General features: G+C 43.0%; 1 protein-coding gene across 1 annotated transcript in view; it reads left to right on the top strand.

Moving 5' to 3' along the window:
* Positions 1 to 24072, top strand: part of OLFML2B (olfactomedin like 2B) — a 631699-nt gene that overhangs the window by 173590 nt on the left and 434037 nt on the right. The window lies entirely within an intron of this gene.

Here is a 24072-nt window from a genome sequence, read left to right as displayed (position 1 = left end):
GCTCAGACTTCCATCATCGTCCTGAGCTCAGGCCACGCCACTCCAGCCACAGATTTTCAATGATGTTCAGATCAATGTACTGTGATGTCAATTGTAAAATGTTCAGTTTGCGCTTTTTGGGGTTGTCTTTTCCAGATTTGACATGTGTTTAGGATCAATATCCAATTGTAGAAGCTATCCTCTTTTCAACTTCAGCTTTTTCTACAGATGGTGTTATGCTTGCATCAAGAATTTGTTGAAATTTCCTTGAATCTATTCTTACCTCTACCCGTGAAATGTTCCGCATGCCATTTGTTGCAACACAACCCCAAAGCACAATTGATCCAACCCTATGCTTGTGGTCAGCGAGATGTATTTTTCCTGAATTTCTGTGCCCTTTTTTCTTTGATCATTGTGGCCAAAGAGTTCTATTTCAGCCTCATCTGTCCACAGGACTTGTTTCAAAAATGCATCAGGCTTGTTTAGATGTTATTTTGCTTACTTCTCACATTGAATTTTATGGTGAGGACACAGGAGAGGTTTTCTTCTGATGACTCTTCCATGAAGGCCATATTTATCCAGGTGTCTTTGAACAGTAGAACAATGTACCACAACTACAGAGTCTGCTAAATCTTTATGAAGGTTTTATGCAGTCAAGCGGGGTTCTGAGTTTCCTCTCTAGCAATCCTACAAGCAGCTCTCACTGACATTTGCTTGGTCTTCCAGACCTTATCTTGACCTCCAATGTTCCGGTTAACTGCCATTTCTTAAATGCACTTTGAACTGAGGAAAGGGTAAACTTGAAAATGAATTGCTATCTTCCTATACCCTTCTCCACCATTTTATTTTCAGAGTGCTAGGCAGCTGCATAGAAGAATTCAAGGCTGCTATTTTTGGCGCAAGGTAAGAGTAAGATGGGTTTTTATAAAGCTGGGAAATTTGCATCACCCGGGCTTTCCTAATGATCATATTGAGCAAATCATAACCCTAAAAGACAAATTAATGTCTTAAACCTTGGTCAAAGTTATGTGAGTGTAAAACCATCACCGGGGGTAGCCCCATCAGCAGCTCCATTACTCACTCTGCTGGAGGCTGCTTCATTCCTGGTAAGTTGCTTATTCCTCCTGGTGTTCAAAGGAGTGGAGGAAGAGGCCGGGATAACTTCAAACAGTTCAGCTTTATTTTCCACAGGACACAGCACATCAAATACACCTTTAGGACTCTCAACACGGTACCAACAATACATCTTCTACAGCAACACTTAACCTTTTCAGCTACACCAGAATGGACCACAAAGTAACAGTGGAACGGGGAGCCTAGTGAAAATAGCACTTCGACTTCCTTCCTGTGACCGACTTCAGCCCACGAAGATACTTGTCTACTAGGTCGTCCACGGACTGGTTATCTTGTCCGTGCACTCGCTCGTGGCCCACTCGACTACTTCATCAGCACCCAAACTCTGGCTGACATCTTCACAGTGACTCATCCACTGGCTTCTCTATTTCATCAGCTCCCAGACTCAGGCTGACATCTCCCCAGTGACTCATCCACTGGCTTCTTCTCTGCTATAGGTACGATACACTTCTTCTCTGCTCTGCATAATTCTCCCACTTCTGCTAAGGATGGCTAGGGACTCCACTTCACACTTTGTGTGTCAGCTAGGCTTCTCAGGAACAATGGCTTCTGACTAGTACCAGGGTTTACCCCCAACTGACTGTCACCCGGAAATCTCTCTCAACTAATTCCCGGTTAACACTCCTCTAATTAACTCTCTAGTGTCCTACAAGTGTGCTCTATTATGAATGTGCTCAGTGCCCCCATCTTGTTTCCATTTTCACTAACTGCACTGTCCCTAACATGTATATATATAACACAATATGGCAGTAAACACATATACACAGCTTACATATAATGCACAGATTGATACATATGATACATTCAAACATGTTAATCATTTATAGGTAAAGAGTGTTAACAATATTTACAGGGCTTATTTACAGGGCTAGGCCCTGACCTTCTTACATGAGCACTCAAATCTCTGAAGGTCCCCAAACGTGTGCATTGAACCACTATCCTTTTTGTAATTTTGAAAATGCAAAAGATGTTTTTACCTAAAATGCAAAGAAAACGTGTCATCTTTAACCCCTTTCTGCCAACTGACGTACTATCCCGTCCATGGGACCCGGGCCCCTATGCCCATGGACGGGATAGTACGTCATAGCGATCAGCGGCGCTCACGGGGTGAGCGCCGCTGATCGCGGCCAGGTGTCAGCTGATTATCACAGCTGACACCCGGAACTGTGTCAGGGGTGGTCAAGGACCGCCCCCTACACGTTAACCCCTTGCACACTGCGATCAAACATGATCGCAGTGTACCAGGGGTTTAGGGAAGCATCAGCAGGGAGGGGGCTTCCTCCGTGCTTCCCTGAGCCCCCCGGAGCAGCTCGATGTCCTGCGCTGCTCTGGGGTCCTCCTTCCCTGCAGGTCCCCGTATCCAATATGGCAGCGGGGACCTTCGGGGGCCTGCAGGGAGCCGGCTTCCTCACTGCCTGCAAAGCGCAGGCATGAGGAAGCCTTCTGCAGTGCCTGTGTGAGATCGCTGATCTGTCACAGTGATCTGTGATGTGTCAGATCAGCGATCTCACACATGACAGTGATGTCCCCCCTGGAACAGTATAATAAAGTTCAAAAAAAGGATAAAAATAATTTATACAAAATCGCTAAATAAAAAAAAATATTCCCTAATAAATTCATTTTTTGGAAATCAAAAACAACAATAAAAGTACACATATTTAGTATCGCCGTGTCCGTAACGACCCGCCCTATAAAACTGTCCCATTAGTTAACCCACTTAGCAAACCCCTTAAAAAATAAAAATAAAAAACAAAGCAAAAAATAATGCTTCATTATCATACCGCCGAACAAAAAGTGCAATAACGCATGATCAAAAAGATGGATATAAATAACCATGGTACCGGTAAAAATGTCATCTTGTCCCGCAAAAAAAGAGCTGCCACACAGCATCATAAGCGAAAAAATAAAAAGGTTAGAGCTTGCAGAATAAAGCGATGGAAAAATAATTATTTTTTATATAAAATTGTTTTCATTGCATAAAAGCGCCAAAACATAAAAAACGACATAAATGATGTATCGCTGTAATCGTACTGACCCGAAGAATAAAACCGACTTATCAATTTTATCGCACGCGGAATGGTGTAAACGCACCCCCCAGAAGAAATTCTTGAAATGCTGGTTTTTGTTCATTCTGTGTCCCAAATATCAGAATAAAAAGCCAACAAAAAATGTCACATGCCCAAAAATGGTACCAATAAAAATGGCAACTCGTCCTGCAAAAAATAAGACCTCACATGACTCGGTGGGTCGAAATATGGAAAAATTATAGCTCTCAAAATGTGGTGATGCAAAAACTATTTTTACAATAAAAAGCGTCTTTTAGTGTATGACAGTTTCCAAACAAAAACCCACCATAAATAGTAAATCAAACCCCCCTTTACCACCCCCTTAGTTAGGAAAAAATAATAAAATTACAAAAATGTATTTATTTCCATTTTCCCATTAGGGTTAGGGCTAGGGTTAGGGCTGAGATTAGGGTTAGGGATGTGTTGGGGTTTGGGTTGGAGTTAGAATTGGGGGGTTTCCACTGTTTAGGCACATCAGGTGATCTGCTCTCCAAATGCAGCATGGTGTCTGATCTCAATTCCAGCCCATTCTGCTTTGAAAAAGTCAAATGATGCTCCTTCCTTTCCAAGCTCTGCCATGCGCCCAGTGTTTTACCCCCACATATGGGGTATCAGCCTACTCATGTCAAATTGCAAAACAACTTTTGGGGTCCAATTTCTCCTGTTACCCTTAGGAAAATAAAAATTGGGGGCAAAAATATGATTTTTATATGATTTTTTTATTTTCACGCCCGGGCGTTATAAACTTCTGTGAAGTACTGGGGGTTCAAAGTGCTCACCACACATCTAAATAAGTTCCTTAGGGGGTCTAGTTTCCAAAATAGGGTCACTTGTGAAGGGTTTCCACTGTTTAGGTACATCAGGGGCTCTCCAAATGCAACATGACACCCGCAGACCATTCCATCAAAGTCAGCATTCCAAAACATCACTACTTCCCTTCCGAGCCCCGACATGTGCCCATACAGTAGTTTCCTCCACATATGGGGTATCAGGGTACTCAGGACAAATTGGAAAACAACTTTTGGGGTCCATTTTCTCCTGTTACCTGTCACGATGACCCGTCCTGTGTGACGCGACCCGCAGGTTGGTAACTGAAACTACAAGACGTGGCACGTGATACTGTCCTGTGTGACACGGCCAGCCGGCGGTACTACAACAAGACACGGGGAAAGGGGAAACAGATACAACAGTGGGCCCTGTGATAGGGAAAAGGGACGTGGAGACCTCCTGCACTCCCCTGAGTCAGTGTCCCTAACGCTCCTAACGTTCCCTATGCCGGTTCCGCACTGGGCGCCGATCAAGAACCTGTCGCCATAGCACACCCTACACCTATCCCTTGCTAGGGAGCTGGGTGGCGCAGGCACTGGCCCCACCGCTGTACTAATACACACTAAAGAAAAACACAAACAGGGAAACACCACTTAGCTTTACTGTGTTGCACTTGCTCCTGGCAACAGAGTCCACCACCAGAATGCAGCTCTCTTCCTGAATAGCTGCCACCAAGCTCTGTCAGAGCTACAAGGAAATCCCCTCGGACTCCTTCCACACCAGGGCTAAGACAGTGCTGCAAGGAACGCTCTCCAGCTCCTTCCTCCACCAAGAATGGTTGAAATGAACACTATCGCCAACACTGATTGCAACACCTGTGACTCTTTTATAGCAGAGCCAGAGCAATCACACCTGCATTATAATCATGTGCACTAACTAAAGAAACCAAAGTACAATGACGCTCACCACCACCGGGGCAAATAGAACAAAAGACACCACAGTGCAATACTCCTAATAGCCACCGGGGGCAAAAACCAAACTTAAGCACAGCTTAAGAAAAAAAAAAGGTTACCTGTGCTTTTTATCAGTCCTGATCCAGCATGGATCATGACATTACCCTTGGGAAAATAAAAAATTTGGGGACTAAAAGATCATGCTTGTGGAAAAAATGATTTTTTGATTTTTTTATGCCCGGGCGTTATAAACTTCTGTGAAGCCCTTGGGGGTTCAAAGTGCTCACCACATGTCTAGATAAGTTCCTTGGGGGGTCCAGTTTCCTAAATGGTGTCATTTGTGGGGGTTTCCACTGTTTAGGCACATCAGGGGCTTTCCAAACGAGGCATGGCGTCCAATTCGAATTCCAGCCAAAAAAGTCAAATGGCGCTGCTTCCATTCTGAGCTCTGTCATGTGCCCAAATAGTGGTTTACCCCCACATATGGGGTATCAGCATACTCAGGACAAATTGCACAATAACTTTTGGGATCCTGTTACCCTTGGAAAAATAAAAATTGAGGGTGAAAAGATCATTTTTGTGGAAAAAATATAATTTTTTAATTGTACAGCTGTGCGTTATAAACTTCTGTGAAGCCCTTGGGGTTCAAAGTTTTCACCACACATCTAGATAAGTTCCTTGGGGGGTCTACAGTTGTGGCCAAAAGTATTGACATCCCTGCAATTCTGTCAGATAATACTCAGTTTCTTCCTGAAAATGATTGCAAACACAAATTCTTTGGTATTATTATCTTCATTTAATTTGTCTTAAATGAAAAAACACAAAAAGAATTGTCCTAAAGCCAAATTGGATATAATTCCACACCAAACATAAAAAAGGTGGACAAAAGTATTGGCACTGTTCGAAAAATCATGTGATGCTTCTCTAATTTGTGTAATTAACAGCACCTGTAACTTACCTGTGGCACCTAACAGGTGTTGGCAATAACTAAATCACACTTGCAGCCAGTTGACATGGATTAAAGTTGACTCATCCTCTGTCCTGTGTCCTTGTGTGTACCACATTGAGCATGGAGAAAAGAAAGAAGACCAAACAACTGTCTGAGGACTTGAGAAACCAAATTGTGAGGAAGCATGAGCAATCTCAAGGCTACAAGTCCATCTCCAAAGACCTGAATGTTCCTCTGTCTACCGTGTGCAGTGTCATCAAGAAGTTTAAAGTCCATGGCACTGTGGCTAACCTCCCTAGATGTGGACGGAAAAGAAAAATTGACAAGAGATTTCAATGCAAGATTGTGCGGATGTTGGATAAAGAACCTCGACTAACATCCAAACAAGTTCAAGCTGCCCTGCAGTCCGAGGGTACAACAGTGTCAACCCGTACTATCCGTCGGCGTCTGAATGAAAAGGGACTGTATGGAAGGAGACCCAGGAAGACCCCACTTCTTACCCCGAGACATAAAAAAGCCAGGCTGGAGTTTGCCAAAACTTACCTGAAAAAGCCTAAAACGTTTTGGAAGAATTTTCTCTGGTCAGATGAGACAAAAGTAGAGCTTTTTAGGCAAAGGCATCAACATAGAGTTTACAGGAGAAAAAAGAGGCATTCAAAGAAAAGAACACGGTCCCTACAGTCAAACATGGTGGAAGTTCCCTGATGTTTTGGGGTTGCTTTGCTGCCTCTGGCACTGGACTGCTTGACCGTGTGCATGGCATTATGAAGTCTGAAGACTACCAACAAATTTTGCAGCATAATGTAGGGCCCAGTGTGAGAAAGCTGGGTCTCCCTCAGAGGTCATGGGTCTTCCAGCAGGACAATGACCCAAAACACACTTCAAAAAGCACTAGAAAATGGTTTGAGAGAAAGCACTGGAGACTTCTAAGGTGGCCAGCAATGAGTCCAGACCTGAATCACATAGAACACCTGTGGAGAGATCTAAAAATGGCAGTTTGGAGAAGACAACCTTCAAATATCAGGGACCTGGAACAGTTTGCCCAAGAAGAATGTTCTAAAATTCCAGCAGAGCATTGTAAGAAACTCATTGATGGTTACCGGAAGCGGTTGGTCACAGTTATTTTGGCTAAAGGTTGTGCAACCAAGTATTAGGCTGAGGGTGCCAATACTTTTGTCTGGCCCATTTTTGGAGTTTTGTGTGAAATGATCAATGATTTGCTTTTTGCTTCATTCTCTTTTGTGTTTTTTCATTTAAGACAAATTAAATGAAGATAATAATACCAAAGAATTTGTGTTTGCAATCATTTTCAGGAAGAAACTGAGTATTATCTGACAGAATTGCAGGGGTGTCAATACTTTTGGCCATAACTGTAGTTTCCAAAATGGTGTCATTTGTGGGGGGTTTCCACTGTTTAGGCACATCAAGGGCTTTCCAAACGCGACATGGTGTCCGATCTCAATTCCAGCCAAAAAAGTCAAATGGCTTCCCTTCTGAACTCTGCCATGTGCCACAAATAGTCATTTACACCCACATATGGGGTATCAGCATACTCAGGACAAATTGCCGAATAACATTTAGGGTCCTTTTACATTTGGGAATATAAAATTTGGGGCTGAAAAGATCATTTTTGTGGAAAAAATATGATTTTTTAATTGTATGACTGTACGTTATAAACTTCTATGAAGCCCTTGTGCATTCAAAGTTCTCACTACATATCTAGATAAGCTCCTTGGGGGTCTAGTTTCCAAAATGGTGTCACTTGTGGGGGATTTCCACTGTTTAGGCACATCAGGGGCTCACCAAACGTGACATGGCGTCCGATCTGAATTCCAGCCAATTTTGCATTGAAAAAGTTAAACGGCGCTCCTTCCCTTCTGAGCTCTGCCATGCCTAAACAGTGGTTCCCCACCACATATCAGCGTACTCAGGACAACTTGCACAATAGCTTTTTGCAGTCCAATTTCTCCTGTTACCCTTGGTAAAATAAAAAAATTCGACCTGAATTAATTTTTTGCGAAAAAAAGTTAAATGTTCATTTTTTTAAACATTCAAAAAATTCCTGTGAAGTGCTGAAGGGTTAATAAACTTCTTGAATGTGGTTTTGAGCACCTTGAGGGGTGCAGTTTTTAGAATGGTGTCACTTTTGGGTATTTTCTATCACATAGACTCCTCAAAGTGACTTCAAATGTGATGTGGTCGTAAAAAATGAAATGGTGTTGCAAAAATGCGAAATTGCTGGTCAACTTTTAACCCTTATAACTTCCTAACAAAAAAAAATTTTGTTTCCAAAATTGTGCTGATGTAAACATATGTGAAATGTTGCTTATCAAGTTTTTTGTGTGCCGTATCTCTGTGATTTAAGGGCATAAAAATTCAAATTTGGAAAATTGCAACATTTTCAAAATTTTAGCCAAATTTCCATTTTTTTCACAAATTAATGCAAGTTATTTGAATGAAATTTTACTGCTAACTTGAAGTACACTATGTCACGAGAAAACAATGTCAGAATCAGTGGGATCCATGGAAGCGTTTCAGAGTTATTACCTCAGTGGTCAGGGGCAGTGGTCAGAATTGTAAAAATTGGCCTGGCCATGAACGTGCAAACCACCCTTGGGGGTAAAGGGGTTAACTTTAGGCTTTTTAGACATCATTTCATCTTCAACTTGCTTAACTTTTCACAATAGCAGTAATTTTATTCAGGGGTGCCCAAACTTTTACATGTCACTGTACTTGGTATAAAGATTTAAAATGCATCTATTTTTATTTACTTAGATGATTGAGATTCACAGAGCGCATGGCCTCTTTTCCCTTTTCCAAACTTCTAGGAAGCAACTCCAGTTATCAGTTGACCTTTTGTTATCACGCATGAGTCCTGATTTAATGACAGACTTCTAGCAGTGACAGCACCCTGGTATAGGTACAATGCATTTCTGTGACCGAGCTGATTTTGATTCTTGCATTAGACAAATGTTTTTATTCTCTTCGATTTTTCAGATGTACGAAAAGTTTTTTTTCTGGTGTCCCTTTTCTTACTTTATTTTGTTAACTGCTGAGAACTGCAATAAATTATTGTTTACTTTACTAAGTGAAACATTTTTTTACCAAGATTAACGGCCAATACCCTTTTTAATTTTCCATCCACAAAAGTTTTATTTTTTTTTTACATATAGTTTTCATTGGCATTATTTTGGTGCACATATGGCTTTATGATTGCTTGTGTTTCCATTTCTTGGGCAAAGTTTTTTGTTTTAAGAGTGTTCACCATGCAGGGCAAATAATGGATTGAAGTAGATGTCTGTATGTTTCCCCTAATCCCTCATAATTATACATGTAATGTAATAAATGATATTAAAATGCTTAACAATTGCTACCTTCCCTAGTCCCAGAACTACTCCACATGACATGAAATCAGACTAGCTGGAACATACGGGGGTTTACATGAGGACTGCAAGTTGCTGTCTCAGTATAAGTCTATGAAGCTTCGTAATGAGCATCATAGACTAACAATGGGAAAGCGGCTACCTCTCTTCACAGTATAGTGCTCTTTTTGGTGAGCTGGATTATTTGGCTCTGCTCTCTTGTCAAAAAGAGTTGACTCTTCTAGATGCTCTGGGTACTGGATTGTTCTTGAATAACCCATCAGTAACACAGTAGATGCTATGTGACAGCCAGAAGAGGACAGTGTGCTTGCTGGAAATGGGGGAAGGCCACATACCATAGATAATTAGGAGGGACTAGGAACCTGTCTAGTTTTATACAGGGGTCACTATGGATACAGTGATATCAATGCAGTAAAGTTTGGGTTTTCTTTAATAATAAAGATTATACTACATTTCATTTTTTTCAATGAGACCAGGCTGTCTGTATGAGAAGGTGACTGACTTATGAATTCTCAGTTAAAGAATACTATGATATATAAGGTGTCAATTGGTAAATTATGCAAAAGACTACTTTGGTTTACAATGAGGTCAATCGGGTTCCATCAAGGTGTCTGCTGTGGTTAAGTGATGAATAGTGCTTCTTGCCACTTTGTTATTGCTATCAAATATGATATAATCTGTAATAGTAGCTCTGATACAGCTGTGAGCATTCAGAAATACCACCTGTGGCAGTCTAGTGTGGTAGAGTATTGCAGCTTTATGGTATGTTCACACAGGGTTTTCTTTTTTCAATTATTTTTGAGCAGGTCTTTTCCCCAAAAAATGCATGAAAAAGCAATTTGAAGTTGCTTGAATTCTATTCATTCATTTCTATTAAATAAGGATTGTTACTTCTATTAGATAGCACTAGAGTTCAAGTCCTTTTCCTCTCTAGAAGGGGGAATTTGCATATTTAATTTCCCAGAGGAGCATGCATGGCATATAAATCTCCATACTCTGACATGCCAGGCCTGGTTTGTCTCTCTCAAGTAGAAACATTACCTCTTGGATCCCCTTTGATCCCAGTCTTAAGCCCTTCACCTAGCCAAATCAGATCTCATACTTTGCACTGATGAGAGGCTATTCCTGAAACACCGTGTCTGCAAATTGAGACTTTGTTTTGACTTTTTACTTAAGTCATATTGTAAGGCTTGTTAAAGGAATTATATTGACTTTTAGGATTGCTACTTCCAATAATACATTAACAAAACTGTTCGGGATAAAAACTCTACTGTTTTCTTGAGAAGTTTCGACTTGAAAAATTGTTTGACTGCCAGAGAAAAAGGTAGTGTGCATCTACCTAAGTGAGGTTTTCAGCAGCAGCCATCTTCCAGCTGGTGAATGCAAACTATGGTATACTAAGAAGTCCATGTATGTCAAGTGAAACAGGTTGCAGGGGGTTGGACCAGATGGCCCAGGAGGTCCCTTCCAACTCTACGATTCTATGATTCTAGGTTGTCTTGTATCAATAAAATCCTTGTCCATCATCAGAGAAGCAATGATGTCCTGTTCAATTAGCTGACCGCTGCAGCCAGTCGCAGTCCCGATGGGAAGAACAGTGACAGTGTTGGAGCAGCATGTGCCGGATCCATGGGGTGACAGCAGGTGAGTATGTCTGATTTTGTTCTTTTCATCCCATCTATGCCAACAGTAACTGTATAGTGATAAAGGAGTGAGAGATACAGTGCGCCTGACAAAGTGGTGTTAATGAGAAACATTCTAAACTTCAAGTTAGTGGAGAGAGATGGACTTTCTCCAAGGTTTGCTCACCATCTGTGATCGATATGAAAGCATTTTACAGATGTTATCTAAATGCAGCCTGTGGATTTCTATTTTTAGACTTTGATGAGATGAATGAGGATTCTGCGGGTGTTTGCTGGAACAGCCACATGTACTGTGAAGAAGCAAAAGAACGGAAAACATATGATGCATTTATAATTAATTTCTACCATGTTTATGATTGACAACATCTTAAGGAAGTTGATGTAGGCATTCAGAAGAGCCACTAAACCTACATATAAGAAAAAGTTTAAACATTTCTTTTTCAAAGATTGCTAAAAATGATCAAACGCAGCGTCCAGAAGTTACAGCATAGTGGAGGGGATTTTATGAAATCCCAGCTCCACTATCTGTTTAAACACGCAGCATGCGGCTCGTCTTTCTAGACCACAGCATGTCTAATTATCTTGCGGAGTCGCTCAGTTTCCGTGAGATAAATAGCATCATTCTATGTATAGGATGCGGTGATTCCGCATGGTTCAATGAACACATGCGGAATCATAGCGCCTACAAAAGGGGGCGGCGCTTTGGGCACAGCTGCGTCCAAAGCGCTCCCAATACGCCCCATGGAAACATACCGTTACTAGTTAGCTTTCGGATATGACTCGCCAAATGGAATTTGTAATAATCAGAATAATTATCTTATATTCCCTCAGCAAAATTAGAAAAAAACAACTAATTTATAATGTTAGGATTCTGGATTTTTGCACCTGTGCACTTTAACATGACTTTTACATCAGTGGAGAGTCTCTAGAACATTGAAGAGGTACAAAACTAACCCTCATTATCGGACAGAGGTGCCAAGACCTCACTGGTAACATTGATGCTGGAGGCCCACTGTCCGGCTTTATGCAACAAAAAACCTGATGCTAGTGCTCAAATTTACTACCTATATAACAATAAATATGAGTAGTGTTAGACGCTGGGATTCTCCCTCTGCATAGGATGGATCCCAAGCCTTCTCTTTTCCTGCAGTCTCCCATTTGGTCTTGACCGCAGTGAATGCTGCTCAGCAAAGATGTCGGTCTCAGCGTCTTGCTCACACTCGGGCTGTGTGCTTGGTTACTGCTGCCTCTCCAAGTTCAGCTATAGTAAATGGCAACATTCAGCGGCGAGCTGTCACTCCTGAGGCTAAGTCCAGGATTTGCCTTACTCAGCATGCTCGTGAGGTGGCAACCTCCCATTGGTGGTTGGGCGTCAGCTGCTCAGGTCCCGCGGCGAGTCTGGATTGGCCAGCGAGTAAGGTCCTTTGTGACTGGCCTAGTCTATAAAAGGATCTCTGAGGTGCCCGTCGGCGCGCTAAGATCACATTCATATTTGCGTCGTGTGTGTGTTTGGGGCTTCGGCTCTGCCTCTAATGGCCTGTGTCTGTGAGAATGTGCTGTGAGAGTACGCGTTAGTTGTTCCTGGTGAAACTGGTTAACCGCTACACAGGGCACGCATCAGTTATTACACAGGGCACAGTCAGGCCATGTGCTGGTGCACGCTTCAATTAGTTTACAGGGCACCACCAGGCCACGCGCTGTGGCACGCACCTGTTAGCTAGCACTTGCAGTACAGGGCACAGTCTAGCCACGTGCTGTGGCACACACCTGTTAGCGCGTGCTGTACATAGTGCACAGTTTATCCACGTGTTCTGACAGCCTCTTATCTACAACAGCAACCTACACTCTTTGTAGCTCACTGTACTTTACTAGGACTCTAGGTTAAACAGATTTTACTTTATTAGACTTAGTTCACTTGGGTCCTATTCTTTGGACCCTTCTAGTGGGCACTACAAGCAATATTTGTGGTATCAATACATTATTATTTTTTATGTATTTTTTATTGCTACAGCAGGGGCTAATTATTGCCTTTGTATAGTGGTGTATTTGTTACTTAACAGGATTGTAAGTCTGTTCCTATACTGCATGTCTATTACAATTTTGATTGACATAACTATCTGTCAACAGTGCCTGTATGTATAGAGTGACCATTTATTGTGGAGTGGCAAGGGCATGACCCTATTGTGGGTCACGTATACTATTTCTTTGCATTTTTTTGCAATTTTAAAGGTTTTTAATGTGTTTGCAGTGTTGTGAATTTGTCACATAATAAAATTTATACTTTTGTTATTTTTCGGTGATCCCTGTGTTTTGCATGCTTCTGTTCTTGTTGTTTGTAGCATTGCTTTTTAGCATGTAAAGGGTGATCCCTAATGTTGGTCCCCTCCTACTCTTCAAAATTTACAACTTACATATGCCACTACATTATACAATTTATATAACTGGAAATACTAGATCAGTTTCCGGTGTTTAGGCACATTAGGGGCTCTCCAAATCTGATATGAAGCCCACAGAACATTCCATCAAATTCTGCATTACAAAACATCACTCCTTCTCTTCCAAGCCCTGCTGTGTGGCCAAACAGTAGTTTTTCTCAACATGTGGCGTATCAACATACTCAGGAGACATTGCACACAAATAGGGAGGTCACTTGTGGGGGGGTTTCCACTGTTTAGGCACAAGATGGGCTCTTCAAATACAACATGGCGTCCACTCTCGATTCCAGCCAATTTTGTATTCAAAAAAGTCAAACCATGCTCATTCCCTTGCGTGCCTTTCTGTGGCCTCAAACAGCATTTTTTCTCCACATATGGGGTCTTAGTGTACTCAGGGGAAATTGCACAGTAAATTTTATGGTCCATTTTCTCCAGTTACCTTTGTGAAAATTAAAAAAAATGCGTCTAAAATAAAATTTTTGTGAAAAAGTTAAATGTTCATTTTTTTCCTTCCAAATTGCTTCAATTCCTGTGAGGTAGCTGAAGGGTTAATAAACTTCTTGAATGTGGTACTTTCTGTAATATGGGCCCCTCAAAGTCACTTCAAATGTGTTGTGGCTCCTAAGAAAAATTGTTTTGTAAATTTTGTTGGAATAATAAGAAATCGCTGGTCAACTTTTAAGTCTTATAACTTCTTAATCAAAAAAAAGTTTCAAAAATTGTGTTGATGTAAAGTAAACATATGGGAAATATTATTTATTAACTATTTAATGTGGCATAACTCTCTGATTTAATCCCTTCACCCCCAAGGGTGGTTTGCACGTTCATAACAGGGCCAATTTTTACAATTCTGACCACTGTACCTTTATGAGGTCATAACTCTGGAACGCTTCCATGGATCCCGGTGATTCTGACAATGTTTTCTCGTGACATATTGTACTTCAAGTTAGTGGTAAAATTTCATTCAAATAACTTGCGTTTATTTGTGAGAAAAACGGAAATTTGGCAAAAATTTTGAAAATTTCGCAATTTTCCAACTTTGAATTTTTATGCCCTTAAATCACAGAGATATGGCGCCCAAAAAACTTGATAACTAACATTTCCCACATGTTTATTTTACATCAGCACAATTTTGGAACCAAAATTTTTTTTTGTTAGGTAGTTATAAGGGTTAAAAGTTGACCAGCGATTTCTCATTTTTACAACACCATTTTATTTTTACGGACCACATCACATTTGAAGCCACTTTGAGGGGTCTATATGATAGAAAATACCCAAAAGTGACACCATTCTAAAAACTGCACCCCTTAAGGTGCTCAAAACCACATTCAAGAAGTTTATTAACCCTTTAGGTGCGTCACAGGAATTTTTTTGAATATTTAAAAAAAAATGAACATCTAACTTTTTTTCACAAAAAAAAATTTCAGGTTCAATTTTTTTATTTTACCAAGGGTAACAGGAGAAATTGGACTGCAAAAGTTATTGTGCAATTTGTCCTGAGTATGCTGATACCTGATATGTGGGGGGAACGACTGTTTCGGCGCATGGCAGAGCTCAGAATGGAAGGAGCGCCGTTTGACTTTTTCAATGCAAAATTGTCTGGAATTCAGATCGGACGCCATGTCACGTTTGGAGAGTCCCTGATGTACCTAAACAGTGGAAACCCCCTACAAGTGACCCCATTTTGGAAACTAGACCCCCCAAGGAACTTATCTAGATATGTGGTGAGAACTTTGAACCCATAAGGGCTTTACAGAAGTTTATAACGTACAGCGGTACAATTAAAAAATCATATTTTTTCCACAAAAATGATATTTTCACCCCAATTTTTATTTTCCCAAGGGTAACAGGACCCTAAAAGTTATTGTGCAATTTGTCCTGAGTACGCTGATACCCCACATGTGGGGGTAAACTACTATTTGGGCGCATGGCAGAGCTCGGAAGGGAAGCAGCGCCATTTGACGTTTTTGGCTGGAATTGAGATCGGACATCATGTCGCGATTGGAAAACCCCTGATGTACCAAAACAGTGGAAACCCCCACAAATGACACCATTTTGGAAACTAGACCCCCTAAGGAACTTATCTAGATGTGTGCTGAGAACTTTGAACCCCCAAGGGCTTCACAGAAGTTTATAACATAAAGCCGTACAATTAAAAAATCATGTTTTTTCCACAAAAATGATCTTTTCACCCTCAATTCTTATTTTTCCAAGGGTAACAGGACCCTAAAAGTTATTGTGCAATTTGTCCTGAGTACGCTGATACCCCACATGTGGGGGTAAACCACTATTTGGGCGCATGGCAGAGCTCGGAAGGGAAGCAGCGCCATTTGACGTTTTTGGCTGGAATTGAGATCGGACACCATGTCGCGATTGGAAAACCCCTGATGTACCTAAACAGTGGAAACCCCCCACAAATGACACCATTTTGTAAACTAGACCCCCCAAGGAACTTATCTAGATGTGTGGTGAGCACTTTGAACCCCCCAGTGCTTCACAGAAATTTATAACGCCCGGGCGTGAAAATTAAAAAATTTTTCCACAAACATGATCTTTTAGTCACCATTTTTTTATTTTCCCAAGGGTACCAGGAGAAACTGGACCCCAAAAGTTGTTGTCCAATTTGTCCTGAGTATGATGATACCCCATATGTGGGAGAAAACTACTGTATGGCCACACGTCGGGGCTCGGAAGGGAAGTAGTGACGTTTTGGAATGCAGACTTTGATGGAATGGTCTGCGGATGTCATGTTGCCTTTGGAGAGCCCCTAATGTACCTAAACAGTGGAAACCCCCACAAATGACCCCATTTTGAAAACTAGACCCCCTAAGGAACTTATCTAGATGTGAGGTGAGCACTTTGAACCCCCAAGGGCTTCACAGAAGTTTATAATGCCCGGGCATGAAAATAAAAAAATCGTATTTTTTCCACAAACATGATCAATTAGTCCCCAATTTTTTTATTTTCCCAAGGGTAACAGGAGAAATTGAACCCCAAAAGTTGTTGTCCAATTTGTCCTGAGTACGCTGACGCCCCATATGTGGGAGAAAACTACTGTATGGACACACGTCGGGGCTCGGAAGGGAAGTAGTGACGTTTTGGAATGCAGACTTTGAGGGAATGATCTGCGGGTGTCATGTTGCCTTTGGAGAGCCCCTAAGGAACTTATCTAGATGTGTGGTGAGCACTTTGAACCCCCAAGGGCTTCACAGAAGTTTATAATGCCCGGGCATGAAAATAAAAAAATCGTATTTTTTCCACAAACATGATCAATTAGTCCCCAATTTTTTCATTTTCCCAAGGGTAACAGGAGAAATTGGACCCCAAAAGTTGTTGTCCAATTTGTCATTAGTACGCTGACACCCCATATGTGGGAGAAAACTACTGTATGGACACACGTCGGGGCTCGGAAGGGAAGCAGTGATGTTTTGGAATGCAGACTTTGATGGAATGGTCTGCGGGTGTCATGTGCGTTTGGAGAGCCCCTGATGTACCTAAACTATTGAAACTCCCCACAAGTGACCCCATTTTGGACACTAGACCCCCCACGGAACTTATCTAGATGTGTGGTGAGCACTTTAAACCCCCAAGTGCTTCACAGAAGTTTATAACGCTCGGACGTGAAAATAAAAAAATCATTTTTTTCCACAAAAATGATATTTTTGCCCCCAATTTTTTATTTTCCTAAGGGTAACAGGAGAAATTGGACCCCAAAAATTGTTTTGCAATTTGTCCTGAGTAGGCTGATACCCTACATGTGGGGGTAAAACACTGTTTGGGCGCATGGCAGAGCTTGGAAGGGAAGGAGCACCATTTGACTTTTTCAACTCAGAATTGGCTGGAATTGAAATCAGACGCCATGTTGCCTTTGGAGAGCCCCTGATGTGCCCAAACAGTGGAAACCCCTAATTCTAACTCCAACCCAAACCCCAACACACCCCTAACCCTAATCTCAGCCCTAACCCTAACCCTAGCCCTAACCCAAGCCCTAACCCTAACCCTACCCTAACCCTAACCCTAACCGTAATGGAAAAATGGAAATAAATACATTTTTTTTATTTTATTATTTTTCCCTAACTAAGGGGGTGATAGCGGGGGGTTTGATTTACTATTTATGGCGGTTTTTATGTTTGGCGGCTGTCGCACGCTAAAAGATGCTTTTTATTGTAAAAATAGTTTTTGCATCACCACATATTGAGAGCTATAATTTTTCCGTATTTTGACCCACTGAGTCATGTGAGGTCTTATTTTTGGCGGGACGAGTTGACGTTTTTATTGGTACCATTTTCGGGCACGTGACATTTTTTGATCGCTTTTTATTCAGATTTTTGGGACGCAGAATGAACAAAAACCAGCGTTTCATGAATTTCTTTTGGGGGGGTGCGTTTACACCGTTCCGCGTGCGGTAAAATTGATAAAGCGGTTTTATTCTTCGGGTCAGTACAGTTACAGCGATACCTCATTTAGGTCGTTTTTTTATGTTTTGTCGGTTTTATGCAATGAAAACTATTTTATATAAAGAATAATTATTTTTGCATCGCTTTATTCTGCGAGCTATAACTTTTTTATTTTTTCGCTGATGTGTAGCGGCTCGTTTTTTGCGGGACAAGATGACGTTTTCAGCGGTACCATAGATATTTATATGCGTCTTTTTGATCGCGCGTTATTACACTTTTTGTTTGGCGGTATGAAAATAAATAATTATTTTTTGCTTCGTTTTTTATGTTTATTTTTTAAGGGGTTCGCTAAAGGGGTTAACTAATGGGACAGTTTTATAGGGCGGGTCGTTACGGACGCGGCGATATCTAATATGTGTACTTTTATTGTTTTTTTTTTATTTTCAAAAAATGGATTTATTTGGGGGAATATTTTTTTTTTTTTTTTTTGTAATTTATTTGGCGATTTTTTAAAAATTATTTTAACACTTTTTGTTATTTTTTTTTACTTTATTAAATAGTCCCAGGTGGGACATCACTGTTCTGTGACAGATCGCTGATCTGTCACATCACATATCACTGTGACAGATCAGCGATCTGTCACAGGCACTGCAGAAGGCTTCCTCATGCCTGCGCTTTGCAGGCACTGAGGAAGCCAGCTTCCTGCAGGCCCCCGAAGGCCCCCGTCAACATCTTGGATTCGGGGGCCTGCAGGAAAGGAGCCCCCGGCAGCAGCGCTGCACATTGCGCTGCCGTGGGGGCTCAGGGAAGCACGGAGGGAGCCCCCTCCCTGCCGATGCTTCCCTTTAACCCCCGGTACACCGCGATCATGTTTGATCACGGTGTGCAAGGGGTTAACGTGTCGGGGGCGGTCCGTGACTGCCCCTGACACATTGTGCCGGGTGTCAGCTGTGATAATCAGCTGACACCCGGCCGCGATCAGCGGCGCCCACGTGGTGAGCGGTAGACGTACTATCCCGTCCATGGGCATAGGGGCCCAGGTCCCATGGACGGGATAGTACGTCTGATGTCAGGAAGGGGTTAAGGGCATAAAAATTAAACATTTCAACATTTTTAAAATTTTCTACAAATTTCTATTTTTTTTTCACAAATTAACGCAAGATATATCAAAGAAATATTATGAAGACATTGATTCAAAAACATTTTCAGAATCAGTGGAATCTATTGAAGCGTTCCAGAGTTATTACCTCATAAAATGACAGTGGTCATAATTGTAAAAACTGCCCTGGTCATGACGGTGAAAATAGGCTTAGGAGGGTAAACGTGTGGAAGTAACTTCAAAACTGAAGTGGTCCCTAAAAAACACATGTTTTGTAAATTTTATTCAAAAAATTAGAAATTGTTGCTAAACATATAACCCTTCAAACATCCTAATAAAAAAAAACATTAAAAAATGAAGCTGACATAAAGTGTGAAGATTTCAGACATGTGGATTTCATCTACCTATATTTATCACTAACATAAAGTACAATGTGTTACAAAAAAATAATCCCTGGAATATATAGAAACATTCCAGAGTTATTACTATATATACTGCTCAAAAAATAAAGGGTAAACTAGACACTCTTACGAAGCAGACACCTGGATGTTAGTGACCTACCTATCATTTCTACCTGTTGTTTATTCCATTGGCACAACAGCAGGAGAAATTGAATCACAATCAGTGTTGATTTCACAGAGGTGTGACTGACTTGGAGTTTTCCTTTTTTTTGTTTAAGGCTGAGTTCACACGTGGCGTTTTTTTCACGTTTCCGCAGCGGTTTTAACCGTTCGATTTTGCCGCGAAAACGCGAAAAATAAGCATCCCATGCATTCCTATGGGATTCCGCAATGCTGTGCTAATGCTGCGGTTTTTACCGCGGCGGAATCGCTTTGCGGTAAAAACCGCAGCATGCTCATTAATTTGCGGAATCGCGGCGATCCCGCACCCATAGGAATGCATTGTTCCGCTTATTTCCCGCATGTGGCTGTGCACACCATGCGGAAAGTAAGCAGAACATTTGCGGATGGTACCCACTGTCTGGAGGAGAGGAGACTGTCCTCCAGGCTTTGGGTACCATATCCCTGTAAAAAATAGAATTTAAAAATAAAAAATATTGTTATTCTCACCCTCCGACGTCCCGCGCAGTCTTCCCGCTTCTCTTCACGCTTTCGTTCCCAGTAATCCTTTGCGAAAATGCCCGCGATGGCGTCCGTTCTCGCGGGATCGCGAAGTCTCGCGGTCATTCACGCGACGTCATCGCGAATTACCGCGAGACGTCGCGATCCTGCGAGAACGGACGTCATCGAGGGCATTTTCGCAAAGGATTACTGGGAACGGCTGCGCGGGACGTCGGAAGGTAAGAATAACACCGTTTTTTATTTTTTTTTACATACTATCTTTTACTACTGATGCCGCATAGGCGGCCTCAGTAGTAAAAAGTTGGTCACACTCGTCAAACACTATGTTTGACGAGTGTGACCAACCTGTCAATCAGTTCTCCAAGCGATGCTACAGATCGCTAGCATTTTGCAAGCTAAATACGCTTGCAAAATGCTAGTTTTTCCGCGGGAAAATCGCGGGAATTTAAAATGCGATTTTCCCGCGGACTGGAATTCCGGAATTCTCGCGGTAATTACCGCGAGAGTTCCGGTACGTGTGCACTTCTAGATGTGTTCCCTTTATTTTTTTGAGCAGTATATAACGACGCATGTCAGAATTGAGAAATTTGGTCTGATCAGGAAGGTGAAAAGCGGCTTTCGCAAGAAATGTCTAAATAACAGACTGCATTTTTTTCACCTGCTATATTTTTATTTTTTTTATTCCAAGAGACATACATTTGCAAAGATTAAAACTAGATGAATGCCAAAAAATTCCTAACATTCCTCGGTAATTGTCCACCTATAAATCTGCAGTTGGCAGCAATATTGGTATATACATACTGTAACTGCAGAGAGAGAAGACTTCTGTGTGAGAGGCATCTTTTGTTACATACTAAAATGGAATTAACTCATAAATGCATATTCTTTTGCTGGACATACTTTTTATAAATTATGTGTTGTTTGGCTCTCTGTGATGACAGTTTCCAAAACTGGACAACCCTTGTTAACGGTATAAGTGCCAGACAATATAAAATAATCAGCAGCAGCCTTCATATTTCTGTCAGATGAAACTGTGAGGCTGAGTTCACACGTGGCGTTTTTTTCGCGTTTCCGCGGCGGTTTTAACCGCGCGATTTTGCCGCGAAAACGCGAAAAATAAGCATTCCATGCATTCCTATGGGATTCCGCAATGCTGTGCTAATGCTGCGGTTTTTCCCGCGGCGGAATTGCTTCGCGGTAAAAACCGCAGCATGCTCATTAATTTGCGGAATCGCGGCGATCCCGCACCCATAAGAATGCATTGTTCCGCTTATTTCCCGCATGTGGCTGTGCACACCATGCGGAAAGTAAGCAGAACAATTGCGGATGGTACCCATGGTCCGGAGGAGAGGAGACTGTCCTCCGGGCTTTGGGTACCATATCCCTGTAAAAAATAGAATTTAAAATAAAAAATATTGTTATTCTCACCCTCCGACGTCCCGCGCAGCCTTCCCGCTTCTCTTCACGCTCTCGTTCCCAGTAGTCCTTTGCAAAAATGCTCGCGATGACGTCCGTTCTCGGGGGATCGCGAAGTCTCGCGGTCATTCGCGCGATGTCATCGCGAATTACCGTGAGACGTCGCGATCCCGCGAGAACTGACGTCATCGCGGGCATTTTCGCAAAGGATTACTGGGAACGGATGCGCGGGACGTCGGAGGGTGAGAATAACACCGTTTTTTATTTATTTTTTTTACATTCTATATTTTACTACTGATGCCGCATAGGCAGCCTCAGTAGTAAAAAGTTGGTCACACTCGTCAAACACTATGTTTGACGAGTGTGACCAACCTGTCAATCAGTTCTCCAAGCGATGCTACAGATCGCTTGGAAAACGCTAGCATTTTGCAAGCTAATTACGCTTGCAAAATGCTAGTTTTTTCGCGGGAAAATCGCGGGAATTTAAAATGCGATTTTCCCGCGGACTGGAATTCCGGAATTCTCGCGGTAATTTCCGCGAGAGTTCCGGTACGTGTGCACTTAGCCTGAAGGTTGCAATTGATCAGCAGCAGCAGATTGACTGCAGATGTCATGTGATTGACAGGAATAACTCCGCTTACATTACAGGTGCACCAACGAGGTAAGGATAGACTTTTTATGGTATATGGAGCACTAAGGCTGGTTTCACACTTGAGTTTTTTTGCGCTGTTTTTTAGCGCAAAAAAACGCATGCGTTTTTTTCCCCTACCTTTTACATGGGTGCGCATAGGTGCGCATACACATGCGTTTGTATGCGTTTGTATGCACATGCGTTTTTTTGTAGTGTGCGTTCGGGCACACAAAATGCATCCTGTTGCATTTTTTGTGCGTCCAACTTGCCCCCTAAAAATGCATGCGCACGCAATGCGTTTTTTTACAGCAAAACACCCATTATAGTCTATGGGTGCGCATACGTGCGCAATGTAATGCGCACGTATGCGCAAAAAAACATGCATTTTTTAAAAAAAATGCACCAAAACCCGCAAAAAACGCACACAAACGCATGATGCGTTTTTTTCATGCGTTTGTGTGCGCAAAAAACGCACAGCAAAAAAACGTAAGTGTGAAAGTAGCCTTAAGCAGTTAAGAAGCAGTAGTCAAATAGTTTACAACCCCTTTAAGAAATTGTACCTTTAGTTATTATTCCATGAGTATATAATAAAAATTGATGTTTTCACTAAGCATTGCTCTTTGGAAATCATGTTTCCGCTTCTTGGCTGGAGAACAATCAGATAATCAAAAGCAGTTGAGCAGAGAAGCCACGTCATTTATACTTTGCAGATGTTTGTTCCTAGAAAACAGCCGAAACCTGCATATACAGTACATTACATGGTCTTGGAAACATTCTCATAGACAATAACTAGGGATGAGCGAACATGCTTGGTGATAATCTGTTATCACTCGAGTATCATGTTGCTGGGATGTGCTGGTTACTCGGCGAGCAGGGCCGCCATCAGGGCATTACTGCCCTTACTGCTGTATGGGGCCCGGTGATTAGAGGCAAAAAGGGGGGCCCGCCCGGTCCGCACTCGGGCAGCGGGCCCCCATCTCTTTGCTTCTCATCGGGCCCGGGCCCCTGTACATGAACGCCAGATGCATTAAAACACAGTGGTGTTTTAAAGATACACCACATTGTTGCTAATGTATCCGGTGAACATAAAAGGTCACTGTACCTTTAATTTGCGACGGCTGACCCGGTGCATCATGGAACTCCTGACGTCACACGCTGAAGCTGCTCCACTTCCTGTTTCCTGTCTGGAGGAGCAGAGGAGCGTGCGTGTCACGTGGGAGTAAGGCGGATGGCGGCAGTCAGACGGCGGCGGCATCGGACAATCGGAGGTGGGCAGGCGGGCGAGCAGCAGAGTGACTGAGTCAGAACAGTCTCCAGCTGTGATGAGAAGAGGGCGGCTCACCATGACTGCTGCCTGGGCTGCAACTGGAATTACTGGAAGCAGCATATCGCGCTGCTGCTGCATGTGGCTCAGGCTGAGGAGGGAAGGCGAAGTGAGTGGTGCCTACCTGGGGGCCGCATCAGCGCGTTCAACAGGGCCCCCGGCCCAGTCCGGGACCCCACTAGCCTCCCCCTGGGCCTTGTTAGATGAGGGCCCCCAGGCCCCAGTCCCCACTAGCCTCCCCCTGGGCCCTGTTAGATGAGGGCCCCAGTCCCCACTAGCCTCCCCCTGAGCCCTGTTAGATGAGGGCCCCCAGGCCCCAGTCCCCACTAGTCTCCCCCTGGGCCCTGTTGGATGAGGGCTTCCAGTCCCCACTAGCCTCCCCCTGGGTCCTGGCTGTTAGATGAGGGCCCCCAGGCCCCACTAGCCTCCTCTGGGTCCTGTTAGATGAGGGCCCCCAGGCCCTAGTCCCCACTAGCCTCCCCCTGGGCCCTGTTAGATGAGGGCCCCCAGGCCCCACTAGCCTCCCCCTGGGCCCTGTTAGATGAGGGGCCCCAGTTCCCACTAGCCTCCCCCTGGGCCCTGTTAGAAGAGGGCCCCCAGGCCCAAGTCCCCACTAGCCTCCCCCTGGGCACTGTTAGAAGAGGGCCCCCAGGCCCCAGTCCCCACTAGCCTCCCCCTGGGCCCTGGCTGTTAGATGAGGGCCCCCAGGCCCCACTAGCCTCCTCTGGGCCTTGTTGGATAAGGGCCTCCAGTCCCCACTAGCCTCTCCCTGGGCCCTGGCTGTTAGACGAGGGCTCCCAGGCCCCACTAGCC

This window comes from Dendrobates tinctorius, unplaced genomic scaffold (genome assembly GCF_039654945.1).
Source record: "Dendrobates tinctorius isolate UK_male_01 unplaced genomic scaffold, ASM3965494v1 ptg000012l, whole genome shotgun sequence".
Taxonomy (NCBI): Eukaryota; Metazoa; Chordata; class Amphibia; order Anura; family Dendrobatidae; genus Dendrobates; species Dendrobates tinctorius.
Note: the sequence above shows the minus strand (reverse complement) of the source record. Positions and strands in the feature narration are given on the sequence as shown.